This window comes from Chelonoidis abingdonii, chromosome 10 (assembly GCF_003597395.2).
Source record: "Chelonoidis abingdonii isolate Lonesome George chromosome 10, CheloAbing_2.0, whole genome shotgun sequence".
NCBI lineage: Eukaryota > Metazoa > Chordata > Testudines > Testudinidae > Chelonoidis > Chelonoidis abingdonii.
The window spans coordinates 29,579,634-29,596,358 of NC_133778.1; the positions used below are offsets into that span (position 1 = coordinate 29,579,634).

The following is a 16,725-nucleotide window of genomic DNA, read 5'->3' on the forward strand; positions in this document are numbered from 1 at the left end:
TTTAATTTTAAATGAAGCTTCTTAAACATTTTTACTCTACACACAACAATAGCTTAGTTATATATTATAGACTTATAGAAAGAGACCTTTTAAAAATGTTAACATATTACCAGCACGCAAAATCTTAAATTAGAGTGAATAAATGAAGACTCAGCACATCACTTCTGAAAGGTTGCCGACCCCTGGACTAGATCATCATAATAGTCCCTTCTGACCTTAAAGTCTATGATTCTATGTCAGGTTAATTTATTCCTCTCTTCCTTTCCTTCAATCCAGCCTATGTAGTGTTTTTATAGCCTGTCTTTTTAGTTCTTTGAATCCAATCAATATTCTAAGATTCAAACAGGATGTTAGCCAGGATTCAAACCACTAGTTAACAATTAAGTAAACTCATCTGAAATCATGAAGACATCTGGTTAATATCTTCCAATCTGGGCTGTTTTGCTCTTTACTATATTTGTGCAACCCCATTGTTTTGTAAGGAAAGCAGAATTTGGGACTTGGTTCCAAAACTACAGTATCATTTAAAATCTTACTTTAACTGCAATAGACAAATTGTATTCAGATTATGTTTAATGTTTGAACAAATGAGACTTCTAAGGGCCACGGAGAAAAGTTGACAGTGAAATATCTTCATTAAATTCTCAACCTAAGATGCAAAAATGATTTATCTGATTATCTTCCAAGTCTAAACATGACATTTTCTTTTCTAATATTTAATATGAACAAAGCAAAGATCCCGTCTCCGTAGGTTTCTTTCAATTTGTAAATTTACACATTAGAAACACAATTTATGACCATGCATTCAGATTCCACTTGGATGGACTGGTACAGGTCAGAGGTTTCCAAATGATTGTGTGTGAACCACTGATGGTCTGCAGAGAGATGGCTATTCAACAATGTTGGCTTTTCCTTTCCATTTGCATCTACCAATCTGCATTACAATGTGGTTACATGTACACTGAATACTGTAAGATTTCTTTTTTAAGTAAACAATTGCTCTGCTTGCCACAATAAATGCCATATGCCACAAATGAGGCAGTGGCCCATACACTTATAAACTGGAGGAAAGGCAGTCATGTGACAACCTGGGCATCCAAATATGACCCACACTATGAAAGTTTGAGAAACCCTGGGTGTAGATAAAACGTAAAGCAAACCAAGCCTTTCTGCATCACGGAAACTGAAGCCCAAACAGACAGGGAAGTTTATTAAAGTTCATTTCCAGATGTTATTTGTGACAGTTATAGACAGCTCTTCATTTGGAAAAGTGAGGTTTGGCTATGCACTGTCCCGGTGGGAGCATAAGGAGGCATCTCAGCAGAGCTTAATTCCTCTTTGGAATGCCCTGGCCAACGATTTAGGCACTTCAATTCCACCTCCTCCCAGCCACACTCTAGGAGGTGCTAGCGTAGTGTCTGAACTCTGTAATATAGAGAATAGCAGTGGCTGGTCCCTAAGTGGAGTGCAAAGAGATGGTCTGACCCTAACTGTGCTGTAGCTTCAATTACTACCTGCTAAGAATTCTTTCTTGGCATAGAGAGTCATGTAGCCCTGTAAACCAGCAGCAGAAGCTATCATGGATAAATTAAACTGAAATTTGTCCTTAATGTGTACAGCTTCTGTCCATCTGATGAGCTGTGTCCAGCCAAGCCAATTTTTAATCTTTGCTTTATCTAGATTTCTGCTACCTATGTGTATATTTTTTAATTGAGGTATGCTACATAGGAAGGATCCTCTTTGAAGTATTATCTGGAATTGTTAGCCAAAGAACACTAAATTCAACTATAGGCATGCAGCTTGTTTGATTGCCAAGCCTGAACCACAGCACTGAAAGAACATTAACACTTATAATTTTGAGAAGAGACAATATTTTAGCATAAAATGCCGGAAGAAAGAACATTACATTTTTGTGAGTAATTTCAGGAGACAAACTAATCCAATAAACCTAGGTTTTGTTTTGTTTTGTTTAAGACAACCCTATAATCTGATTACATTCAAAGGATAATCAAAGGATAATTTGTGTTCTGTCACCTATTTTACACCAACAGAAGACATGCAGTTGCATTTCTCAAAGCAGCAAGAAAGCACTCATATTTCAATAAAGAGTCAGTACCTTCACCTTTAGAAGCAATCTAAGGATGCTTTGACATAAGAACATCTGTATCGGGTCAGACCAAAGGTCCATCTAGCCCAGTTTCTGTCTATCAACAGTGGCCAATGCCAGGTGCCCCCCCAGAGGGAGTGAACCTAACAGGCAATGATCAAGTGATATCTCTCCTGCCATCCATCTCCATCCTCTGACAAACAGAGGCTAGGGACACCATTTCTTACCCATCCTGGCAAATACCCATTTATGGACTTAACCACCATGAATTTATACAGTTCTCTTTTAAATGCTGTTATAGTCCTAGCCTTCGCAACCTCCTCAGGTAAGGAGTTTCACAAGTTGACTGTGCACTGCATGAAGAAGAACTTCCTTGTATTTGTTTTAAACCTGCTGCCCATTAATTTCATTTGGTGCCCTCTACTTCTTGTATTATGGGAATAAATAAACAACTTTTCCTTATCCACTTTCTCCACATCACTCATGATTTTATATACCTCTTATCATATCCCCCCTTAGTCTCCTCTTTTCCAAGCTGAAGAGTCTAGTCTCTTTAATCTTTCCTCATATGAGACCCTCTCCAAACCCCTAATCATTTTAGTTGCCCTTTTCTGAACCTTTTCTCGTGCCAGTATGTCTTTTTTGAGGTGAGAAGACCACATCTGTATGCAGTATTCGAGATGTGGGCGTACCATGGATTTATATAAGGGCAATAATATATTCTCAGTCTTATTCTCTATCCCCTTTTTAATGATTCCTAACATCTTGTTTTCATAGTTATTTAGACATTAATGAATTTGGAACCAATTTTCATGTCTGTTTTTCTCTCATTTCTGTAAAATTGCCAAAAGATGTTACTTTGTTCAATCTAACCTGAATAATTTGAGGATTATATCTAGCTGACATTTGTCACAGGAACAAAATTCTCACCACATAGAAAATAAAGTGAGGTGGAGGTAATGTTAACCTGAATCAAGGCATAGGAAAGGCTTTGGTCTGTCATCAGAGGAGTGTAATACAAAGACCAGGGAGGATTAAAAGAGCTAAGGGATTCAAAGCAGAATTTACATAGTCACATTTCATTTGTTAATGTCAGCTTTGCTGGTCCCTTTGTGTAATGCTCCTGAATATGTTTAACAGGACACATTTTTTTACATATTTTTTTCATTATTTTCAATCCTGTAATGTGGCAGTGAACTTTTAAGAGAAACATAGATTTCAAAATCTCAAATATAGGGGCTTTTGAGCTAAAGATTCTGCAGAAGCAGTAAATTGCAGGTTTCTTTTCTTCAGCAATTATGACATTTTTTCCTCTGAAAAGACCCTCCACCGAAGCCTTTTGTATCTTAGGATATAGGCACGCAAACATTTTTAAACCCCTTCAGACAAAGCAGCCTTCTGTCTCTAAACAGTTTCATTTAGATTCACAGACTTTAAGGACAGAAGGAAGCATCATGATAGTCTAGTCTGACTTCCTTTATATTACTGGCCACAGAACTTCACCCACCCACTCCTGCAGCAGACCCATAAACTCTGGCTGAGTTTATGAAGTCCTCACGTCTTGAGAACCCATAGCCTTCACATATGAAAATTTATTTTTAAAGTCTATTTCCGCAATCTCATCTGCCTCTCACTGCAAGTCTACAGGAAAAATAGACAAGAAATAATTTTTCCCTGACATTCTTCATTTTGTCATTAATCTAATAAATAAGATGTTCATGTGAAGCAACTGATGCCAGGTGAATATACCAATCTTTCTAAAGAGGTTGATAAGTGCTTTTCCATCTTCTCAGCATGAATCACTGCAAAACCCACCAGAATTACAATTCATTTTTATAAAGACCATAATTTTATATGTATAGTTGAGATTATGTTTTCCAATGTGCATTACTTTGCATTTACCAACATTGAATTTTATGCCATCTTGCTGCCAAGTCACCCAGTTTTGTGAGATCCCTTTGTATCTCTTCACAGTCTGCTTTGGACTTAGCTAGCTTGAATAGTTTTGTATCATCTGCAAATTTTGCCACCTGTTTACCCTCTTCCCAGATCATTTATGAATATGTTGAATAGGACTGGTCCCAGTACAGACCCCTGGGGGACACCACTATTTACCTCTCTCCATTCTGAAAACTAACTATTTATTCCTACCTTCTGTTTCCTAGCTTTTAACCAGGTACTGATCATGAGAGGACCTTCCCTCTTATCCCATGACAGCTTATTTTGATTAAAAGCCTTTGGTGAGGCTTGTCAAAGGGTTTCTGAAAATCTAAGTACACTATATCCACTGAGTCCCCTTTGTCCACATGCTTGTTGAGTCCCTCAAAGAATTCTAGAGGATTGCTTATTGAGCTAAAATCATTTTGGGAGATTGTGAAGGTAGCTGGAAAGACCTCCGGAGAAAAATCCCCAAGAGGAACAATCAATGCCAATTCCTAATCCTCCCAAAAAAGGAACCTGATCTCAATTTTTATTTTAGTGTTCCAGATTTAAGAGTGATGGATTAATTCTGGGAAAGCATTGATCAATGTATAATCCAAATATAATTACTATCGTGTGATACTGGTTTAGTGATCGTTTTCAGTCATCCAACTACAATGGCCATTCCTCAAGTTTCTTCCATTTGGAAACATTCTACAACTGACTGAGAGATTCTTTTAGAATGAAGAATACAGCTGGATCTGGTGATCTCTTTTCACAACCAAACAGACTTTAAATTTGACTGCAGGACTGGATTGGAAAAGGGGCTATTTCAAGGGGCTTCTAAATGTATGACAGTAAGTAGGCTTTCTGAAGTAAATCCAAGAAATGGAGCCAATAATGAAAGTCAGTTTTCAGTGTAACAGTTCTAGCTTCGGAAGACCTAACCTACCTTTTGTTTCATGAGCATCTAATCTTCATAATTTAAATCTTGCTCTGTTCCTTTTTCATAGTAATTCTATGGTCACATGCTGATTACTATTTTAATAACTGTGTGTGACTGTAAGTAGGATAGGGGCCTGATCCTAAGTACACTGAAGCCAATGGGAGTCTTTCCACAGATTTAAATGAGCTTTGGACCACCCCTACATAGGCTGTTTTTCCCTCAGCATTTTGATGTGAGAGTCTGACCTCTAGAATGAGACCATTGATTTGTTCCAGTCCATAAATTGCATATGCAATGACTGAATTACACAATAGTCTCTTGCTGTATTTTCGAGTCCCTTCTTTAATTAAATGCCCACGTACACAGAGTCAAGTACAAACAGAAGATTATTTAGTCAGAGATGAGAAATTATTTTAAGTGGGAGTGAGGTGGGGAAACTCAAGGGACTCAAATTCCTGATTTAGTTAGGTTTTCCTGTTGCATTACTCCATTAAATGCTTGAAGAGGCAAAAACCAGCCTTTTATCTGTAAATCCCCTACCACCTTCTTGCCAAATTAAGCGCGCACACACACATTATGTTTTTTCTCCAATGTAAGTTATTATACTTTTATGCTTCAGAATAAGTTCCTGCTGGCTAGCATCATATTAATCAATCAACGGCTGAATGCAGAGATGGTTGCACAGCTGTAGTTAATATGATAATTAAGATCTATATTAATTATTGTAGTTTCTCAGTAAAATGCAGAACAAACTAATCTACAAAGTCTGGGAACCAATTAACACAAAACTTATTTAGAGGTTTTAAAAGCAGATAAAATATTTTCATCTGCTGAAAATATTCCTTATTAACATATTTACAAAAAAAATCACAAAAAATAAGTGTGCAGGACCATCTTATACAAACAAAAGTCAGGGAATTCTCAGAGTTAATGCTGAAAATCCATCCTTATGAGCACTGTGATACCAAGATATTGAAATATTTATAGATTAAAGTTATTTAAGGGCAGATTTTCATTTCTCTCTGGATTTTCGATTTTAACTAGTTCAAAACAACTCTGGGTTAATATTGCCATTTATCTGTGAATTTCCATTTTTACAGTTATTTAAAAAAAAGCAGTATTGTTTATCCTAACAGTCATGTAAATAAATGAGGGCAGATTTTTCAAGCTTTGTCAGCTGTTTCCCACCAGCTGAGATTCTTGCCCATATCTCTCTATGAGTATGTTTTTAATACTTCTACATTGCTTTTGTGTAAAATATGGAATATTGAGTTTTAAATACAGGAAAAAGCAATTTTAATAAATAGAGATATCTGTACAGCATAGAGCAAGGACATGAAATCACTTATTTTCCCACCATAACTAAAGCACAATATTCTACTGAATAGATGATCTCTACAATATGTGAATGTTCAGCCTGACTAATACGTTTCCCCCTCTTTTACCTCAGAATAACTTGTTCTATTACTAATTCATCTGACGAGGAACTCTGCAATCTTACTGGGTCCTTTGTGAGAGGAGGAGGAGCTATGGTGATGCCACTATAAATGTGCCAATTTAAACTTAGTAAAATAGACAGTTACCTCTGTACTTGCAGTATACTTCCTACAGGAAAAGCAGCAAAAAGTCCTGTGGCATCTTATAGACTAACAGACGTACTGGAGCATGAGCTTTCGTGGGTGAATACCCACTTCGTCGGATGCATGTAGTGGAAATTTCCAGGGGCAGGTATATATATGCAAGCAAGAAGCAGGTTAGAGATAACAAGGTTAGTTCAATCAGGGAGGATGAGGCCCTCTTCTAGCAGTTGAGGTGTGAAAACCAAGGGAGGAAGTCACAGAACATCAAAGACAAAGGCAAATATCAGTACTCCATTACTGTGCACAGCCGGCTCACAGATGGAGATGCTTCCCTAGGCTAAGCAGCACCATTGCTTCCCTTGGCTAAGCAGCACCATTGCTTCCCTTAAATGCATGGCGTTGCCAGTTGCTCCACAGGTTCTCCATGTCCATGTGATTTCTCCCTGAATTCCCTTCCATTATAGCATCCCAAAAATTGATGAGCCCTAGTCATAGGTTCTGTAGACCTATTAGTTAATGTTGCTGCAGATGGGTAAACTCAAAGATTCAGGGAAGCTGGGGTAACAAAAATTGCTTAATGAACAGGGAATTTTAAAAGATTCCCAAACCAGCATTACACCAGCATAGTTTTTCTTTGATTTTTGTGCTGCCAGGCTGATTGGTGGCATGGTGCCCCTGGACTGGTAAGCCTCAGATAGCATGCCTGAAGCCACGAGCCTAAAGGATTGAATCACAGTCAATATACTGTCTGGGCTATAAGGTAATTAATACTGCACTTTCCAGTTTTTAATAAGTATACTCTACCCAAGAGAAATGTGTTTTTGAATAAAGTGCCAGAGCATCATAAAATGCTGCACAGACAAATGACTTGATACTAAAAGAAAATTCTGAAATATAACTTAACAGTCACTACAGAGGCCCTACCACCATTTAAGGTCTCCCTTCATCCTTCTTCAACCTCCAGAAGATGTTACATCATGGTACAGAATTTGCACGTGAACTGGTCAGTATGTATTACACGTTCCTGCTGTGCCAGATCCACATGTTGTGATGATGTACTCAGAACATCAAAAACGGGGAGCTACTGTGTTACCACTCTGCCTTATCAAGAGGGAGAGCTTTGCTTTCACTAAACTGTTTGTCCGTTCCCTGACACCAGCTTGTCTGCCTTGCCAGCAAACTCTTCAAGACTCTGCCAGTCTTAACCTTGCCTAGCAGCTAACAATCAGTGAATACCAATTTATGAGTTTTCCAGAGACATCTCCCTGCCGCGTCCAGTGCCCTGGACACTCTCAGAAATTAAGTTTGCTGTCTCCAAAGAAGAAGCACACACACCAGCCGTAAGGTTAGATGAAGACTCACACTTCACTTTAATACACAGCACTGAGATGGTTTTCTAATAAAACTGTAAGTTTATTAACAAAGAGAGATTTAAGTGGTACTAAGCAAGAGAAAAAGACACGCATGATTACAAATAAAACAAAAAACTTACTTTCTAGTGACTAAAACAAAAAACTTAGTGAGTTACAAGCTCTGCTAAGCAGTTTTCTTATTCACATCAAGTCGCTAACATCCCTAGTTTTCCACTCTAGGGGATCCAACTTTCAGCTTGAAGGATGTTGTACCCTACTTCCCATCAGTGATGGATAATTAAAAGGTCTTTTTGCTCCTGTTATGTTACCCTAAGTTTCTGGCTCAAGACCCAGGAAGGCTTCCTGAGATACAAATTCTGTCCCCTGGTGTGACTGTTAAAGGGTCTTCTCCCCTGCTCCTAGCTTGATAGCTTTGTTTACCTTCTAGATAAATGTATTTTTATTGTCCTCTGCCAGTAACCTAGCTGATCAGACAGGTAAATACCATTGTTGTGAGCAGGCTGGGCTTATGTAGTGCCACCCAAACACATTTTAAGAATTTATTTCCAGCACAAATTTATAACTCTTTGTACACAACCCATACATGCATCACACAAAGATTTTTGGACCTGGAAGTACCTAGGGAGCAAACTGCAATCCCCCTTCACCCACATGGGGAAGGGCAGGCAGCAGTATGACTGACACACCGCTACAAGGGATCTACCAAGAAAAGAAGCCTCAGTTTATGGCTGTGATTCTATAAGAGCCCTGCTGGCAAAGATTGCACAGGATATGGAAAATAATAACCCAATAGGCCAATTTTGGTTGGATAATAAAAAAAACAATTAAGACATTTTGTGTCTACATTTGAATCAGGTTACTCATTTCCTCCACTCTAATGTAAACTGTAACATTTGAAAAGGAGCAGATACAATCAATTGTAAAATACATTTTAAAATAATCTATAGGACTGATGTGCTCCCTTTGGAATAGGGATTTTTTTCGACAGACAGTAAACACAATAAATCCCAGGAGGCAACACCTGTCCTCCCCTAATGCACATTTCCTCTCTTTGGAAAACATCCATAAAGAGATGGCTGTTGAGCCTAACATCCTTTTAAGATGAACAAGTCCAGAATCTGCTGGACCAAGGAAGCAAGCAAAAAGTTGAGGATGCTTCAGTGAAAATACCATGCCAAACAGCAACCCATCATTGGAACATGAGAACTCTTAGGGCTGGTCTATATTAGTTGATTATTTTGGAATTAGCCGAGTTAATTCGGAAAAAGAATGATTCCGTCCACACGACCAAACTGGTTTTTTTCCAATTTAAAGATTTCTTTAATCCGATTTCTGCACTCCACCTCAGCAAGTGGAGCAGCACTTAAATTGAGATCGCAATCCCGGGTTAAAGGTATTGTGGATGCAATTCAACGTTATTGGCCTCCGGGAGCTATCCCAGAATGCTCCTTTGTGACCACTCTGGATAACACTCTCAATTCCGATGCACTAGCCAGGTGGACAGGAAAAGCCCTGGAGAACTTTTGAATTTAATTTCCTGTTTGGACACCATCAGCACAGGTGATCGTCAGCACAGTCCACCATCACAAGAGATCACGAAGTCCTGGATTCGCAGACGAGCTCCAGCATGGTCCGAACTGGAGGTACTGGATCTAATTGTATGTTGGGGAGATTAATCTGTTATGGCAGAACTACATTGCCAAAAAAGGAATGCAAATACGTATGTTAAAGTCTCCAGGGCCATGACAGAAAGAGGCTACTCCAGGGACACAGAGCTGTGTCGTACAAAAATCAAGGAGCTCAGGCAAACATACCAAAAAGCCTGGGAAGAGAATGGGCACTCTGGGTCACAGCCCCATACGTTCCACTTCTACTGTGAGCTGCATGCAATTATGGGGGGTGATGCCACCACTACCCCACCACTGTCCATGGACACCTGCAAAGGGGGAGTTGCACGGAGAGAGGAAGAAGAGTCATTGGAGGATGAAGAGGAGGAGGAGGAGGACAGTGCACAGGCAGCAAGTGGGGAATCCATTCCCTTCCCAGCCAGGAACTATTCTTAATGCTGGAGCCCATAGCCTCTGCCCACTCCCAAGGCAGGCTCCCGGACCATGACTGTCAAACAGATGGTTAAGGGTTAATGTCTCTTTTACCTGTAAAGAGTTAAAAAGCTGGCTGACACCTGACCAGAGGACCAATGGGGGGACAAGATACTTTCAAATCTTGGTGGAGGGAAGTCTTTGTTTGTGCTGTTTGTTTTGTTCGTTGTTCTCTCTTGGGACTAAGAGGGACTAGACGTGCAACCAGGTTTCTCCCATCTTTCTAAAACAGTCTCTTATGTTCAAAATAGTAAGTACTAGCTAGAAGGCGGATTAGTCTTTTGTTTGTTTTCTTTATTTGCAAATGTGTATTTTGCTGGAAGGATATTTTACCTCTGTTTGCTGTAACTTGTAACTTAGGTTAGGGGGGAGGGAGTCGCTCTAGTCTAGGTATAGCTGAATACCCTGTAACATTTTCCATCTTGATTTTACAGAGATAATTTTTACTTTTTCTTTCTTTAATTAAATGCTTTCTTTTTTTTAAGAACCTGATTGATTTTTTTCCTTGTTTAAGACCCAAGGGGATTAGGTCTGAACTCACCAGGGAGTGGTGGGGGGAAGGAAGGCAGGGGAAAGGTTAATTCCTCTTGGTTTTAAGATTCAAGGAGTTTGGATCACAGTGATCTCTCAGAGGAAGTCTGGGAGGGGGAAAGGAGGGGGAATGGTTTATTTCTCTTTGTTTTAAGACCCAAAGGGTTTGGGTCTTCGGTCCCCCAGGAAAGGGTTTGGGAGACAGGAAGTGTACCAAAACACTATATTTTTGGTTGGTGGCAGCGCTATCAGATATAAGATAGGAATTAAGCTTAGAACGGTACATGCAGGTCCCCACTTTCTGGATGCTAAAGTTCAAAGTGGGAATAATACCTTGACAATGACCCTGGAGAAGGAACTTCTGGTGAGTGAGAGCCTGATCGGAGCCATGCCGTGGGGGGCAGGGGGAAAAACCCAGCTGCACTAGGCTGTTCGCGTTTAGTTTAACGGGCTCATCCCTGCTCAGAGCCTCATCAAAGTCATGCAGTGGGCGCGGGAGGAGGAGCGGGGGAGAGGGGTGCTGTGTGAAGTGATCATCCCAGAGAGCCCGCAGGCCCTCCTTTTATATGGCAAACCCATCAGGCATTGCTTGCTATGGGAAAGGGGGCCCAGCAGTTTGAAAGCACTGAAATGAATGTAGAAGAAGCAGAACCCCACATGCCCCTAGGCTGCCTGCAAGCTGAATTCTGTTGCCCGGCCGTGTGTGATGGCTATGGCACCTGCACGGGTAATCCTGGAAAAAGGGCACGAAACATAGGAAAGCTGTTCAGTTCATGATGGCCGATAAAAGGCGGTAAATGGTTGTCTTCTATAGCTTTCATGGCGGCGAGAAGCTTGCTAGAGCTGCAAGAGCAGGCGAGCAGAGTTTGCAGAGGAAGCTGTGTGGCTCAGTTCACGATGGCTGAAAAATGGTGGAAAACTGTTGCCTTCTGTAGCTTCCACGGGAGCCCAGGACAAATAACATGGAGAAATTAGCTAGCAATGCAACAGCAGGAGAACAGAGTTTGCAGCAGAAGCTGTGCTGCTCGGTTCATAGTAGCCCAAAAAAGGCAGAAAATGGTTAGATAAAACGTAGATAGAAAGAGGAGAGGACATGCGAGGTGGATTCATGGTACCAGGAGACACGTGGTGCACCATACTGCACTATCTGCTGGCAGTATGGCATCTGCTGTAGCTTTCACAGAGGGAGGAGCGAGTGACGACGCACACCTAGAAAGACCTACGAGAATGTTTTTGCCCCATTATGCACTGGGAGCTTAATCCAGAATTCCAGTGGGTGGCAGTAACTGTGGCATAGCTTCCCACAGTGCACCACTCTGACACTTGATGCTAGCCTTGGTACTTTGCGTAGTAAGAGGAGGCCCTGAGATATAAACCTTGGTATTAAAGGCCTGGTATGAGGCCTAAGACCTGAACTAAAGGAATGGTCAAGACTTTGCTAACATAAAGCAAAGTTAAGCTGTGAGCCAGAGGCAGACCCTGCTCACAGAAGCTGGCAAGGAAAGGGCTGATGCTACAAAAAGAGACATACCTAAAAGGCACTGGACACCAGATATCAGAACATTCGCATACTTGTACGCTCCACCCAGATAACAAGGAACAAGCTGACCCATCCCAATGACAGGGCCAAAAGGGTCATATGATGGATAGAGTTATTTTGTTCGAACAAACAAGTACAAGGTGAGAGGCGGCACCTTGCTACGTAGAGGGGTTGTACCTTGCTACGTAGAAGGGTTGCACCTCAAAACGTCAGGAGTGATGTGTAACTTGTTTGTACCAGTGTATAAGAATGTATCCCTGGGGCGGTGTCTTTGTCCAGCCTAGGGGGCAGTGGAAAGTCCAGCCACTGACTGAGCTGAGTCCATTGCCAGGGGGCACATACTCGTAGTATGTCCTGTAGAGTAAAATCTAGAGGGAACTATCATTGTGCTTCATTTGACAATAAGCCTTTGTACCTTACTAGATTCTGTGGCCATTGGGGGTTTTCTCGGTGTCTGCTGTGTCAGCTATCTGCACAGAGCTGGGGCAGCACACAGAGGGAACACACACACGCAGCCAATTGATATCAATATTGAACAGAGCAGAGCACCACACTGGTAGCATCTGACAACACTGTGGACGCACTCCACCGAATTCATGTGCTTTAGTGGGAACACACAACACCGAATGTATAAAATCGCTTCAGAAAATTCAAACAGAATAAGTTAGATTAATTTTGTACTGTAGACGTACCCTTAGTATGAGCTCCTCAGCCGATCTCAGCCGCTATGGTTGTACACAACGAAGGAAAGATAGTCTGAAACGTCCTTACAAAGCAGAGGGCAAATACATATACCAACATAATAAGAAAAACACAATCCAAATTAAACCATTTAGCAGGTTAAATAACAAATATAACAACAATCTTTAATATTATCAATAAAATTTTGATTAAAACCATTTTATAGTGTATATCAGTTTTCCAGTGCTCCTGATTACATAAAAATGAAGGAAACTTACTGTGAATTTTATTAGGCTAGTATAAATTTCTATGAACTAAATAAAAGTAAACAACACTTAATTGTTTACATTAAAATTATACATTCCAATATTAAATGCACAGTCTAGGTTACTAACAGGATGTGATTCAAAGAGTAGTTTCATGAGGAATATACTTTTCATTGTTCACATTCAATTTATTTTATTTGCTCATGTTTATTATGTTTTAATCAAACAAAAAGTGTTCTTTTACCACTGCCTTACGCGTAAAGCAGAAGAAATTACAGCTACTGATTATCTGAAGGGTATTTTGTTTCTTTTAAAAATAAAATTACTTATGGCTGGCATTTGTTATAAAAGCCTGGAGAACAGAAATTAAGAATTAAGCTGACCTTGATGCTCAAGCAGAAAACAATTCAAAGTTGTAATGCAGTTAACAATATGCTTTATTTTCCCTTAAACAATCATGTGCATTCACATCAAGGGCTTATCCTCAGATAAGCAGCTCAAATAAAGTATTATCTTGAGGGCAACAAAGAAATGTTGATCAGCTGGATGCTTTCATTGTGCAAATAAAGATTTATGTTTCCTGAACACCACTTATTCCCATAATAGAGCAAATGAATTTCCAAAAGGAAGCAAAAGGGTGTGCTATTTTTCACATCGAAAATACTTTTCATTCCCCCATGTTTCACTTTTTAGATTCAGGTTTTCAAAAACTCACTGACAGGAAGTCCGCTTTAGGTAAAATGTTTTTACACCTGTTAAATGTATTAAATCACTCCATTTTGATTTAGACAGTCAGCTCATTTGTCTCATTGCTTTCAGCTCATTTTCTCTCTTGATTATCAAGAGTAACAATGTTGAATGACATGGAAAACAAGCAGGATAATTACATTTCCTCCACTGTGAGTGACAGAGGCTTTTCTCAGCACAGTAACAGTGCATTGCCTGTGAACTGGCAACGTTTTCTTTGACAAATTGTATAGAAAAATATCTGTGAGCATTTGAAAGCTCTCTGCTATAGCCTTCCTTCCCCAATAACAACTGTACAGTCCTCCTTGCTTGAGGACAGAATTCCAGCTGTGGCCTTCTCTCCTCGGATCTCAGGGAAAAATTTACCTCCTCCCTCCGGACATCCTTATTTGATGGTCTCAGCTTCTTCCCTATACCACTTGTCTCTTCCTCGGCTACCAATTATATATTCCTCTTGGCCATTTTTAGCTGGCCCCAAAGCCCCCTGCTGCAAGATAATGAAAGCAAGTAGAGGACACCAATTCAGTCCCATGGCACAAGATCCAAAAAGGGGTATGTTACGTTCCTAGCATGCTACCTACAATGTACTATATATAGGTGATTAGCTGTATACTGGTTACTCGTAGGGAAAGGTAGGATAGAGCACTTTAGAATTGTGACACCAGTAGGGTAAGATCTTGGTGTAGTCCAACTAAGGGTGTCCCAGTCCTTATGATTATTTAGGATATTAGTGATAACAAATCTTCTGGACTTATAAGTACTGCCACTTCAGCCTAAAAAAAAAAAAAAAATTACTAGAGTGCAGTCTTATTTCTGCATTGACCCACAAGACATCAGCACTGCAACCTACTTGTTTTGCAAAGATCATGACAGAAAGGTTAAAGGGAACATTTTAAGAAGCACTAAGTGACTTAGCCACTTAGGCTAAATCTCACTGAAAGTCAACACTCAGCTAGAAATAAGGTGCACATTTTTAACAGCGAGGGTATAATTAACTATTGAAACTATTTACCTAGGGATATAATGGATTGTCTGTCACTTGCAGTCATTAAATAGATTGGATGTCTTTCTAAAGCATGTGCTCTAGCTCAAATCAGATGTTACGGGCTTGATGCAGGAATCACTTGTGAAATTCTATAGCCTGTGTTATGCAGGACATCAGACTAAACTATCATAATGATCACTTCTGGCCTTAAACATCTATGAATTTTGAATTTTTTACCCAAGAAGTCTGTAAGAGATACATTTACCATTTCTACTTATCAATTAGAGTTTGGATATTTTATTAACATTAGGTTATTATTAATCTGTGTGGGCAATTTTATACTCTTGTAAAGAATGTTGCTTCTCTCATAAATAGTTAATAATTACTATTAACAATTACTAATTACAATATACCACAAGCATCATAACCAACAATTAAGTTATGAATTAATGCATTAATTATCTATCACATTCATTACCATTTTGGCTTAATAATACTAACATGCACCTATATTTAAAAAATAGTTAATTTGGACAATATTTGCCAGAATGATTCATTCTTATTAAATTATTGTAGCCACTTATTTTAACCCAGTTATGACTGTCAATTACTCAATTTAATTTTAATTTAGAACAGCTAAACATTGGACCAAATTTATCCCTCATTCAACTTTTTAAAAATATATAAAAAGTTGCATTAGGAATCTCTATGACTCATTTACTTTATAGAGCGTTCACAGGATAAATTTCCCTTACCTATATAAAAGATCCTTTAAGGGTTTTATTTAGATGAAGTCCTGGGATTCAGTGATGGTGTAGTCAAAGAACAGCAGCATAGGTGTTAATTCACCCTTCCTGTATATTGTGGAGAATGGAGAACTGTGAGTGCAACTCTCCAGAGCTCAATTTCAAAAAGCCTGGTGGGGCTATTTAAATGCCTTCATGTACAGGAAATTTCATTATGATTTTTAATCCTGTTTTCTTTAAATAACCAAAGTTAATGCAACATTAAGGTTACATTAAATGCAAAATTAGTAAATGCAAAAGCCAAGGTTCATTAACACTCTCTCATGGCACATATGTAATATTTGTGTTTTGATTTGAATAGGTCATTAAACACCTACACTGCATGCAATGTAAGCAAATAAATATTATGGCAACAACTTTGGCATTTCTTAACTATGTGTGTGAATGTAGATATGAATCTAACGTGGCCTGTAAGTGCTTTATTTATTTGTTTGATTTTTCATTTAACTGAAAGACTGTTGTATCTTTCTTGAGATATTCAGAGCCTTATCATAAATACCCAAGCTCACAAATAATCCCAGTGACCTCTTACTGGAGTGTAGAAAGACCACTTATTTGGAGTAAGTAATGATTTGTGGTATCACAACCTCAGGTTTGGTCTTCTACATTACCAACTTACATCAGTATAACTATATCAGTCGGGATGTGGAAGATGCACATCCTCGAGTGACATAGTTATACTGACCTAACCTCTGGTGTAGACAGTACTATGTCAATGAGAGGGCCTCTCCCATTGGCATAGCTACTGCATCTCGGGGAGGTGGAGTACAACCACCAATGGGAGAAGCTCTTCCATTGGTACAGGTGAAGTTTTCACTAAATGCTACAGCAGCACAGCTGTATTGGTGCAGCTATGCCACTGCATTACTGTAAGTGTAGATAAGCCCTCGGTTTTCCAAAGTCTCAGACTCCACTACTGTAGATTTTGGTACATGCCAACCATTGTTTAAGTGATGTGTGCATTAGCTGAAGCAAGGCCTTTCATTAGGAATCCTTCCCCTTTAAATCATGTCCTCAGGGGTCCACTGTTAGAGTAATGACCTGTCAGTGAGCACATCAAGTGCCAGAAAGGCAGGAGTTCTGGAGCTAAAATTAACCAAACCAGAGGCACTGAGAAGTCAATAGTGTTCTCCAGCTGAAGCCG

At 39.5% G+C, this 16,725-nt stretch overlaps 1 protein-coding gene across 3 annotated transcripts in view; it reads right to left on the reverse strand.

Annotated features, from left to right (window-relative positions):
- The window catches only part of GULP1 (GULP PTB domain containing engulfment adaptor 1), a 217,202-nt gene extending 201,603 nt beyond the window's left edge, over positions 1-15,599 (reverse strand). For 2 of the 3 annotated variants that reach the window (XM_075070066.1, XM_032802591.2), the window contains exon 1: positions 15,531-15,599. The gene's annotated coding sequence lies outside the window, so the exon portion shown is untranslated. Of the gene's footprint in view, positions 1-12,788; positions 12,838-15,530 lie in introns of those variants that run through there. The other variant, XM_075070065.1, reaches the window with a different exon arrangement.
- Positions 15,600-16,725: the final 1,126 nt, after the last annotated feature.